General features: G+C 42.8%; 1 protein-coding gene across 1 annotated transcript in view; it reads left to right on the top strand.

Annotated features, from left to right (window-relative positions):
• The window catches only part of LOC126199490 (lutropin-choriogonadotropic hormone receptor-like), an 877483-nt gene that overhangs the window by 252705 nt on the left and 612157 nt on the right, over positions 1-12621 (top strand). The window lies entirely within an intron of this gene.

A 12621-nucleotide genomic window follows, 5' to 3' on the forward strand; every position in this document is an offset into this window, starting at 1 on the left:
GTCCACTAACCTAACTTTCAGAAAAAGTGGCGGGAATTTTGAATTTTGGGGGGAAATAGGCCAATTGTGCTTCGTCCACTAACCTAAGCCTCCAGAAACAATAGCGGGAAGTTTGAATTCCGACAGGATAATGTATGCAAAACCATACTTGTCTTTATTATTATTCATTATTATTGATTATCATTTATTAACATTAATTATCATTTACTATTATTTATTATCATTTATCATTATTTATTATTATTGACCTGCCTCATCTAGAAAATTCCCTCCAAATTCAAATTCCAATACAATAATGGCTGCAGAACCTTACTTTTGTTTATTATTATTCATTATCATTTATTAACATTCATTATAATTCATTGTCATTTATTATCATTCATTGTCATTTATTATCATTCATTGTCATTTATTATCATTCATTATCATTTATTATCATTCATTATCATTTATTATATTATTATTTATTATTATAGGCCTACCTCCACCAGAAAATTGCGCCAAATTCAAATTACAACACGATAATGTCTCGAAAACTGTACTTCTATTTATTATTATCATTTATTATTTATTCAAGATGTCCGATTTTCTCAGCTAGAAAGCCATTTTCCTTACATCCATGCCGGCCGCGGTGGTCTCACAGTTCTAGGTGCACAGTCCGGAACCGTGCGACTGCTACGGTCGCAGGTTTGAATCCTGCCTTGGGCATGGATGTGTGTGATGTCCTTAGGTTAGTTAGGTTTAAGTAGTTCTAAGTTCTAGGGGACTGATGACCACAGCAGTTGAGTCCCATAGTGCTCAGAGCCATTTGAACCATTTGAACCTTACATCCATAATAAATATCTATCACAAGTTCAAATCCCAGCACCATACTAACTTTCTCCGTCACTTATCTTTTATCACTGGTAAACTATCATAATCGCGTCAAATAATAAACTGCACCTAAGTCACGTCCTTTGATTTTGCAGGGGGGAAGGTACTTAAGGGGCTCCGGAACGCCCTATACTTGCAACGTTAAAATAACGCTTATAAATTACATCTTTCCTCACAAAGTATTTGAGGTAGGAAGTTGAACTTTTTACAGATTATTTATTGGAATATGGGCTACAACTCAACACAGGGATTTTACAAAATTTTAGTTCAGTTATTAAAGATGATTTTTTTTCAATTGTAATGAAAATTCACACATTTTTTTGCAATTTTTTATTTATATATTCAAAAATATACAGTTTTTTGGAACAAGGCTGTGTTAAATTATGCAGAAGGTACTGTGTAACATTTACTGAAAGTTCGAAACAAATATGTTTGGAAGATCCTTAGAAAACATGTAATTAGTATGAGAAAATAAAAGTTTTGGGAATCGAGCGACAAATATTGGATTAACTTTTTAGTGCATACCAGGTCCATAGGATGGATTATCTTCATCCCCTGCAAACTCCTCCTCCAGCTTCCTCTTGTTCCTCCTCCTGTTTACTCTTGCTTGTATTTCTAGACTCTTTACAGCCCTGTCTGCAGCCCGAAGGCGTTCCTTGTCTAAAGCAAGCATCGCTCGTTGTTGTGTTCGTAGATTTTGCTACCACTTTCTTCAGTTGCAGTTACTGCAACACTGTTCAAAAGGTGGTCATGTATGAACACTTATCACATTTCAGTTGTATTTCACTAGCAAGTCCTACGTGCTTTATTATGGAGAGTTCCAGACCAACTTCACTACAATGAATACATCTTACACAGTTTGAAAAAATTCCTTTGAGAACCGACATATCAAATATTTCATTCACATCCGATTCGCCCATAAAACATTCATAGTTTTCACTCATTGAACCAAGCTTCTTCTGTGAAGTATTTTCTTTCCCACTTTGACTGCTATGGGCAGGTGTACTTGAGAGGTTAGGTTCACTCACTTGGTTATCGTCTTTATTGTTTACAGTAATAACACATACCTTTGGATTTCCAACATTTCTCCTTTTCTTAAAAGCCTTCAGAGGATTTCTAATAACTTTACTTTTACTCATTATTATACTTCAACAAAACAGAGACTCAAGAAACAGAATTAATTACGAATATTTTCGAGATAACGACAGAGTAAATAAACATGAAACAATCGACAATCACACCAGCGATATATATTGAACCATCACAGGTTAGCCACAACACATACTTTATCTCACATCACTAAAATGTACCTGATGAACACGGACGTTAATAATAACACCATTTGACAGCAGTTTAACAGCGCCACAGTGGGTCACGCCCATGTAGAACACATTTAAAAAAAAATTTAAAAAAGTTGTAGTCTTCGGAATTGAATAAATTATATATCTATTAAAAGATAATAGTCTGCAGATTCAGAAAACGCAAAAAAGTAAAAATTGAACTTTTCATGATTTTGAGCCTTTCCGGAGCCCCTTAAGACTTTATTTCAAGCAGTACGGTCATCACTTGTTCTCCAACACAATCAGCACATACATCTTTGATATCGCAGTGCAGTCACCACAACGTCCGCACTCCAACTGAATTCGTTCAAATCCTCGCCACCCGCTCGCACCGCCAGCCAGCGCACGGAGACACTGCCGACGCCTGTCACGTGAGGCGGCCACCCGCGCTGGACTGCCGGTACGCTGAGGGCGAGCCCAGCGTTCGCTCCCACATCGTAAACATGTTTTCGCTGGACACGCTGGAACTTGCCGAGTTTGACGTCACAGTGGTCCCTTGTCCGCTCACCACGTGTATTCGTCGCCTCCGCACGTTTCCTGCCAAAATTGTTTGCCTCGGAGCTCAATCACACAATGGTCGGCCGTTCCCTGCCACACTTTTGGCGCCAAAGTTGTTTTTCCTGGGCACTTTCAAACCTGTCGATGCCGACCGCTCCACCACGTGTCCTTGTGCGAGCGAGAACGCAGTGCTACACTTTTGGCAGCAAAATTTGCTCGACAGTGGAATCCACCATGACTGTATAACAGCACGTTTGGTCTGCACTACAACGCTCGCTACTTGACTCTCTCTCGCGTGCGCGTTATTACTGTACAATCGCTGCACCGCCGCCCTGCTTATGTCACACACCCTCCATATGCGCAACGGACTTAGTCTTCTGTAAATACCTAAGTACTTAATTCCATTTCGTTTTTAATCATATTAAATAATTCAATTTACAATTTCATATACGTATGCAAAGGTGTTCAACTACGTAATTTCAAATACTTTTCGAGGACCAGACAGCCACCTCTCCCTAGGAACCAGCGCCGAGTTTGAATTCTGGCAGTAAAGGAAGGTCACTTCCGCTTTTTCTACCAACCTAACGAAATTGTTCCAAAGAAAGGGCACTTGTACTAACCTCAGCCACGCGACCGCCACTTCCTCCTAGGAACCAGTGCCAAGTTTGAAATCTGCCAGTAAACAAAGCTCACTTGCACTCCCGCCACCAACCTAAGAAAATTGTTGCAAAGGAAGCTCATCACCACTAAACTAAGCCACCAGCACTCAACCTCTTCCCACATGTTTCAGGTAAAAGGACTCACCCTGCACTAGGCCCATGGATGGAGGAACCAATTTACTTTATTTAGGAATGGAGTATATGTATCACACCGACATGTTCCACACCATACAGACCTGCAAAACACTCCTACATAACTCATTTATAATGCTCTAGACACATACTTGCTAATTGTAAACAGTTCAAAATAACTCAAAGCACAGCCTACAGACATGCAAACCACTCGTAAATAATGCAAAACAGTAACGTCCAAATAGCCAAACAATTCCTAATTTTCGGAAATAATTTCAGTCCATAGGCTGATGGAAACTGGAAAGAGTGTACTTTATTTATTTGGGACATATCTTTTTGAAACTTTTGCATCTCATAGGTTTCGATATGTAAGGCTGACATAAGGCAGTTTCTGAACTCCAGTAGTGTACTACACATGGCAACACAACCACACCCATCAAGATATTCATTCCATTCCAGACCTCTAACTCCTCTACAGATAAATTTGTCCAGTTATTTGTTGACTCACTCACAGTCTGACCAGATTGCAGTTTTTGCGCAGAAACAGCTCAGACTGTGCTGTGCTGCTCGGGGAGGTAAGAAAGGACTCCACTTTCTTTATTTGGAGCCCTTTTATTTAGTCATGGAGTATATTTGTCACCAAACACCAGCAACTTTAAAGGGGTCTCTGCAGTGTGTGTATATTTAATATGATCTTGTTCATATAGACATCTGTAGTTTGAGGTGTCGTACTTGGCGAGCTGTTAGGAATTCTCGGATGGTCGCACTCTGAGTTATTCAGGAAAAGTATTGTGAATTCCGTTTGTCCGCGATGGAGGTGGATCGCATTGGTGCCTTAGTGACTTTTTCACTGTTTGATGGTAGAGGAGAAAGCTGATAGGGTGTTGAGGATCTGTTGTACTTGTACCTAGTTTGAGGCGTACAACATTGCTCGCATTTCCGGCGAATGACCAAAGCAAGGTCCTGTTGTAGTAACTGAGATCGTTCTGTTTATAGACACGTTGCAGCAGGTAATAGATATGTCTTTCTCTGACTTAAATTGCAGCGATCAGATGGGTGAAGATAAATGCATACTCATCTATGCTTAGAAAGGGAGAATGCTTTTTTATTATTAAGTGAGTTTTGGCAGGAGTGAATATGGTTTGTTTTCGTGTTTTACTGACCCTCTTCACACAAATAGATAAAAGGAATATCTACTAGACTAATTTGGAACCACTCTGTCGAATGGGCACGTAAAATTCCACTTTAAAAATCATTCTGTTTGTAACAGGAAACAAACCGACGCTAGGTGTCACATGAAAGAATCGTTTGACTACAGCTACACTTCATGAAAATCAGCAAGATTCTTTATAAGTGAGAAAATGAGTTAATGGTCGCAAATTGGAAATTTGTGGTAAGGTCGTACAGGACCAAACTGCTGAGGTCAATCGGTCCATATGCTTACCCGCTACTTAACCGTCGGCTCGTGTGGCTGAGCGGTTCTAGGCACGACAGTCTGAAACCGCGCGACCACTACAGTCGCAGGTTCGAATCCTGCCTCGGGCATGGATGTGGGTGATGTCCTTAGGTTAGTTAGGTTTAAGTAGTTCTAAGTTCTAGGGGACTGATGACCACAGCAGTTGAGTCCCATAGTGCTCAGAGCCATTTGAACCATTTGAACCTTACATCCATAATAAATATCTATCACAAGTTCAAATCCCAACACCATACTAACTTTCTCCGTCACTTATCTTTTATCACTGGTAAACTATCATAATCGCGTCAAATAATAAACTGCATCTAAGTCACGTCCTTTGATTTTGCAGGGGGGAAGGTACTTAAGACTTTATTTCAAGCAGTACGGTCATCACTTGTTCTCCAACACAATCAGCACACACATCTTTGATATCGCAGTGCAGTCACCACAACGTCCGCCCTCCAACTGAATTCGTTCAAATCCTCGCCACCCGCTCGCACCGCCAGCCAGCGCACGGAGACACTGCCGACGCCTGTCACGTGAGGCGGCCGCCCGCGCTGGACTGCCGGTACGCTGAGGGCGAGCCCAGCGTTCGCTCCCACATCGTAAACATGTTTTCGCTGGACACGCTGGAACTTGCCGAGTTTGACGTCACAGTGGTCCCTTGTCCGCTCACCACGTGTATTCGTCGCCTCCGCACGTTTCCCGCCAAAATTGTTTGCCTCGGAGCTCAATCACACAATGGTCGGCCGTTCCCAGCCACACTTTTGGCGCCAAAGTTGTTTTTCCTGGGCACTTTCAAACCTGTCGATGCCGACCGCTCCACCAAGTGTCCTTGTGCGAGCGAGAACGCAGTGCTACACTTTTGGCAGCAAAGTTTGCTCGACAATGGAATCCACCATGACTGTATAACAGCACGTTTGGTCTGCACTAGAACGCTCGCTAATTGACTCTCTCTTGCGTGCGCGTTATTACTGTACAATCGATGCACCACCGCCCTGCTTATGTCACACACCCTCCATATGCGCAACGGACTTAGTCTTCTGTAAATACCTAAGTACTTAATTCCATTTCGTTTTTAATCATATTAAATAATTCAATTTACAATTTCATATACGTATGCAAAGGTGTTCAACTACGTAATTTCAAATACTTTTCGAGGACCAGACAGCCACCTCTCCCTAGGAACCAGCGCCGAGTTTGAATTCTGGCAGTAAAGGAAGGTCACTTCCGCTTTTTCTACCAACCTAACGAAATTGTTCCAAAGAAAGGGCACTTGTACTAACCTCAGCCACGCGACCGCCACTTCCTCCTAGGAACCAGTGCCAAGTTTGAAATATGCCAGTAAACAAAGCTCACTTGCACTCCCGCCACCAACCTAAGAAAATTGTTGCAAAGGAAGCTCATCACCACTAAACTAAGCCACCAGCACTCAACCTCTTCCCACACGTTTCAGGTAAAAGGACTCACCCTGCACTAGGCCCATGGATGGAGGAACCAATTTACTTTATTTAGGAATGGAGTATATGTATCACACCGACATGATCCACACCATACAGACCTGCAAAACACTCCTACATATTTCATTTATAATGCTGTAGACACATGCTTGCTAATTCTAAACAGTTCAAAATAACTCAAAGCACAGCCTACAGACATGCAAACCACTCGTAAATAATGCAAAACAGTAACGTCCAAATAGCCAAACAACTCCTAATTTTCGGAAATAATTTCAGTCCATAGGCTGATGGAAACTGGAAAGAGTGTACTTTATTTATTTGGGACATATCTTTTTGAAACTTTTGCATCTCATAGGTTTCGATATGTAAGGCTGACGTAAGGCAGTTTCTGAACTCCAGTAGTGTACTACACATGGCAACACAACCACACCCATCAAGATATTCATTCCAATCCAGACCTCTAACTCCTCTACAGATAAATTTGTCCAGTTATTTGTTGACTCACTCAAAATCTGACCAGATTGCAGTTTTTGCGCAGAAACAGCTCAGACTGTGCTGTGCTGCTCGGGGAAGTAAGGAAGGACTGCACTTTATTTATTTGGAGCCCTTTTATTTAGTCATGGAGTATATTTGTCACCAAACACCCGCAACTTTAAAGGGGTCTCTGCAGTGTGTGTATATTTAATATGATCTTGTTCATACAGACATCTGTAGTTTGAGGTGTCGTACTTGGCGAGCTGTTAGGAATTCTCGGATGGTCGCACTCTGAGTTATTCAGGAAAAGTATTGTGAATTCCGTTTGTCCGCGATGGAGGTGGATCGCATTGGTGCCTTAGTGACTTTTTCACTGTTTGATGGTAGAGGAGAAAGCTGATAGGGTGTTGAGGATCTGTTGTACTTGTACCTAGTTTGAGGCGTACAACATTGCTCGCATTTCCGGCGAATGACCAAAGCAAGGTCCTGTTGTAGTAACTGAGATCGTTCTGTTTATAGACACGTTGCAGCAGGTAATAGATATGTCTTTCTCTGACTTAAATTGCAGCGATCAGATGGGTGAAGATAAATGCATACTCATCTATGCTTAGAAAGGGAGAATGCTTTTTTATTATTAAGTGAGTTTTGGCAGGAGTGAATATGGTTTGTTTTCGTGTTTTACTGACCCTCTTCACACAAATAGATAAAAGGAATATCTACTAGACTAATTTGGAACCACTCTGTCGAATGGGCACGTAAAATTCCACTTTAAAAATCATTCTGTTTGTAACAGGAAACAAACCGACGCTAGGTGTCAGATGAAAGAATCGTCTGACTACAGCTACACTTCATGAAAATCAGCAAGATTCTTTATAAGTACTTTGAGAAAATGAGTTAATGGTCGTAAATTGGAAATTTGTGGTAAGGTCGTACAGGACCAAACTGCTGAGGTCAATCGGCCCATATGCTTACCCGCTACTTAACCGTCGGCCCGTGTGGCTGAGCGGTTCTAGGCACGACAGTCTGAAACCGCGTGACCACTACAGTCGCAGGTTTGAATCCTGCCTCGGGCATGGATGTGTGTGATGTCCTTAGGTTAGTTAGGTTTAAGCAGTTCTAAGTTCTAGGGGACTGATGACCTCAGAAGTTAAGTCCCATAGTGCCCAGAGCCATTTGAACCATTTTTGAACTATTTAATCTAACTTAAGCCCCGAGGGAGGATTGGAACATGTGAGGGGGTGGGGTGGGGGGGGGAGGGGAGCCGCGTGGATCGTGACAAGATGCCCAAGACCGCGCGGCTAATGGTCGCACCTGAGTAATAGTTTTTGTAGTGATGTAAACCATTTATGCCTCATAGTAACAACTCATGTTCATAGAAACTGTCCAAACTGACGACCGACAGCCTCAATACACACAATAAAATGCAGTTCATTTACAGAATCAGTCTTTCAGTGTAACTACAATTGGCGACAACTCTTGTACATGGGTTTGAAGATAAGGTTTATCTGTTGCTATATCAGTACTCTAGACACTGTGGTCTCTCGAAATGTACGTTTTATGGGCAGTTTGATGTTTCTTTTTTTTCTTGTTTTTTGCCTTCCATATTAACTGGTGATAGCAAAGGTACAGAGGTCATAAAGTGCAAACTGGTTACAGCAAGAAATGGAATCTTGACACATTTAATGTAAATTTCAGTTTTAGAAAGTTCTTTCTGTAGGTGTTGGTTCGGATTTTAGCCTCTTACGGAACTGAAACTTCAAAGACAAATAGTACGTACTAGAAGAGAATAAAAGCGTCTGAAATTTGATGCAACAGAAAACGTTGAAAATTAGGTCCATAGACTGAATAACTAATGAAAGATCCCGAGTTGAACTGGCTCTAAGCACTATGGGACTAGGTCATCAGTCCGCTAGACTTCGAACTACTTACACCTAATTAACCTAAAGACATCACATACATCCATGCCCGAGACAGGATTCGAACCTGCGACCGTAGCAGCAGCGCGGTTCCGGACTGAAGCGCCTAGAAACACTCGGTCACAGCGGCCGGCTATTGATCTGGAGGAAAATGAAATTTATTCCAAAGCTTCACAAAAAAAGGGATACACACTGTAATATTGAGGAATCCTCAGTCACGTAATGGGGGAAAGTGGAGGGCGGCACAATTGTAGAGTAAAATCAAGGACTGAATCCGGGAACCAGCTTCTAGCGGATGTATGTTGCAGTAAGCGGTAGAGATGCGTGGAGAGCTACATGAAACCAGTCTTTGGACTGAAAGCAGCAGCAGCAACAACAACAACAACAACAACAAGGCTTATGCTTTTGTTGCCTGTTCTACGCGAATCTGTGCCCTCGCACGTTTGCATATATTCAGACGGTGTGCAGTTTATAACATACTTCAAAGGAGAATGACAAGAGAATGTGCAGTTTCCGGGTCATGCCAATCATAGGTGATTGGTAACCTTGATCACATTCTAAACCCTCGCATTTAGACAACGCTCGGATATCTTTTGTGATATGAATAAAAATTACGACCGTAAAATGTATTTGTTGTTGCTGTTGTTGTTGTTGTTGAAAAGGCTACCTATCGTCATTCAGTGGACGTCCAGTTGCGGCACTGGCCAGGAAATTCCAGCCTTCGTCGCCGGTGTACAACAGTCAGCATGGGGGCATGAATCAGGCGCCTGCAGCAGAGGCTCATGCGAAGCAACATTCGCTGAACGGTCCCTGGCTAGACACTGGTGGCAGCCCCTTGGTTAATCTGGACGGACAGTCACTCAACAATTGCATGTCTATTCGCCAGTACGCATCTCCGCAACCGTCGTTCACCGTCGTCATCTACGGCCCGTGGTGGACCACAGCTGCCTCGACACAAGATTTGGACAGCGCCATTTTGACGTGCACGTATGTTTTAACAGCGATAACACGCGAACAGTTTACTGACGTAGCCGTTTCGGAAATGCTTTCGCCATTGGCCCGAAAGCCAATGATCATGCCATTTTGAGCGTCAGATAAAACGCTCCGTTTCCGCGTCCCCTCCCCCCCGACACGCTTTACATAGCCTCCACTACTAGTGCTGCCACATACCGTCTCTGTGTGATTATTACACGTTGACCTCGAACATAGGCGGCGGTCACAGTAATGTGTACGAACTGGCGAGAACGGCAATGCGTTCTTCAATAGCTTTTTAGATCTTATTCAAGGTTGGCATTAGTACGCGTAATGTGAACGACCTAGCACAGGTAACCATTATTATGGTGTCTCTCCATTCTCTTTGTAATATATCTGGAATGTTATGGAACGGCTGACGGTTGAGTGCAGTATGTCAGAGTAATATTGTACGTTTGCGAACTAGTGGTGCACGGAGAGACAGCTGATCTTGCCTTATGGAAGCTGCAGTAACATAGATAAGGGAATTAGGGGATCTGGTGCTATAGTTTTTAAAGTGTGTCGAGAGCTTCATGTCCGTGTAATTTTATTTCTTTTTACATTTTGAACTCAAGTGCTTTTGAACTGGACTTTGCGTAGGATTAACTTAGACAGCCAGAGGTTGGTAACTTTACTCCAGAAACGCAATACTCTAGGTTATATTGCCGGCTGTTGTGGCCGAGCGGTTCTAGACGCTTCAGTCTGGAACCGCGTGACCGCTACGGTCGCAGGTTCGAATCCTGCCTCGGGCATGGATGTGTGTAATGTCCTTAGGTTGGTTAAGTTTAAGTAGTTCTAAGTTCTAGGGCACTGATGACCTCAGATGTTAAGTCCCATAGTTCAAAAATGGCTCTGAGCACTATGGGACTTAACATCTGAGGTCATCAGTCCCCTAGAACTTAGAACTACTTAAACCTAACTAACCTAAGGACATCACACACATCCATGCCCGAGGCAAGATTCTAACCTGCGATCGTAGTGGTCGCACGGTTCCAGACTGTAGCGCCTAGAACCGCTCGGCCACACCGGCCCCCGCAGCCGCAGTGGTCCACAACCCCACGACGACTACCGCAGTCCACTTCACCACTCCGCCGCACCACACCGAACCCAGGGTTTTTGTGCGGTTCGGCCCCCGGTAGATCCCCCAGGGAACGTCTCACACCAGAGGAGTGTAACCCCTATATTTGTGTGGTAGAGTGCCGGCCGTGGTGGTCTAGCGGTTCTAGGCGCTCAGTCCGGAACCGCGCGACTGCTACGGTCGCAGGTTCGAATCCTGCCTCGGGCATGGATGTGTGTGCTGTCCTTAGGTTAGTTAGGTTTAAGTAGTTCTTCTAGGGGACTGATGACCACAGATGTTCCCATAGTGCTCAGAGCCATTTGAACCATTTTGTGTGGTAGAGTGATGGTGTTGTACGCTTACGTGGAGAACTTGTTTGCGCAGCAATCGCCGACATATTGTATCTGAGGCGTAATAAGGGGAACCAGCCCGCTTTTTCCGAGGCAGATGGAAAACCGCTTAAAAACCATCCACAGACTGGCCGGTTCACCGGACCTCGACACAAATCCTCCGGGCGGATTCGTGCCGGGGATCAGGCGCTCCTTACCGCCCGGAAAGCCGTGCGTTAGATCGCACGGCTAACCGGGCGGGCGTGTCATGTTACTTCGGAACCGTGACCTTCAGCTCAAAGTGTTATCACCATATATGTTCTAAAGATTGATATAGTGAGTTTATTCCATAATTCAGTTCTTTTCCTGTATTAATGTGAGATGAAATATAGTAATATTTGACAATGTTTTCTGTATATCCTGACCATGTGTTCTGCGATGTGCTGAACGAAACCAACAAAAAATATTACAATAGACAGCTAATGTAAGTCACCATTTGTCACGAATATTAATTCTTTTTTGTAATATTTGTTGTCATAAAAAATAACTTGGCAGAAATACATTAATGTTGGACACTGTTCCTGTGGTGTAAAAAGATTGTTCACTTGAAAATGCGGAACTAAAACCTTAGAAACGCGTCTTCTAATTAATGAATAATAAAACGCGATTGCGGGCAGCATGTTTTATTTGTTAGTAGCTTAAAAGGTCGCAGATTTAACCTAAATTCAACAAGGATCTCATTAAATTATAAGAAGAATTTTAGTATCACAAAGTTTTTGTTACTCTCTTTTAGTTTGTTATGTAACTGGGAACGAAACTGGTTCAAAATGTTCAAATGTGTGTGAAATCTTATGGAACTTAACTGCTAAGGTCATCAGTCCCTAAGCTTACACACTACTTAACCTAAATTATCCGAAGGACAAACACACACACCCATGCCCGAGGGAGGACTCGAACCTCCGCCGGGACCAGCCGCACAGTCCATAGCTGCAGCGCATTAGACCGCTCGGCTAACCCCACGCGGCGAACGAAACTGGTGTAGTAAGAAAAAATGCTACGTAGAGATATAGAAAGTTTGTTTCCCATGTGGTGATATGTATTAACAGTAATTGAACCACTTACACGAAAGTGGATAATAACTTTAAACTGTTAATTAAGTTAGATAACTAAACTTTCTCCGCCTTTAGGTCCAACCCATATTTTCAGTTGCACCCATACGTATGTTAAATAAACATTATGAATCAAAAGGTTTCTTCCGGCTTTTTACTTGCTGTGTTGGTAATGAAGAAATGCAGAACGAAGAGCGTTATACGAGAGCCCGTAGAGCTTCGTTGTTTTAAACGTACCTGTATATTTCACTCTGTTTTTCCCCTTTTTCAAGGGTCTTTTCGAAGAGTAACATCCAATGATGTGACA

The sequence above is a fragment of the Schistocerca nitens genome, chromosome 8, assembly GCF_023898315.1.
Source record: "Schistocerca nitens isolate TAMUIC-IGC-003100 chromosome 8, iqSchNite1.1, whole genome shotgun sequence".
In the NCBI taxonomy this organism is placed as follows: domain Eukaryota; kingdom Metazoa; phylum Arthropoda; class Insecta; order Orthoptera; family Acrididae; genus Schistocerca; species Schistocerca nitens.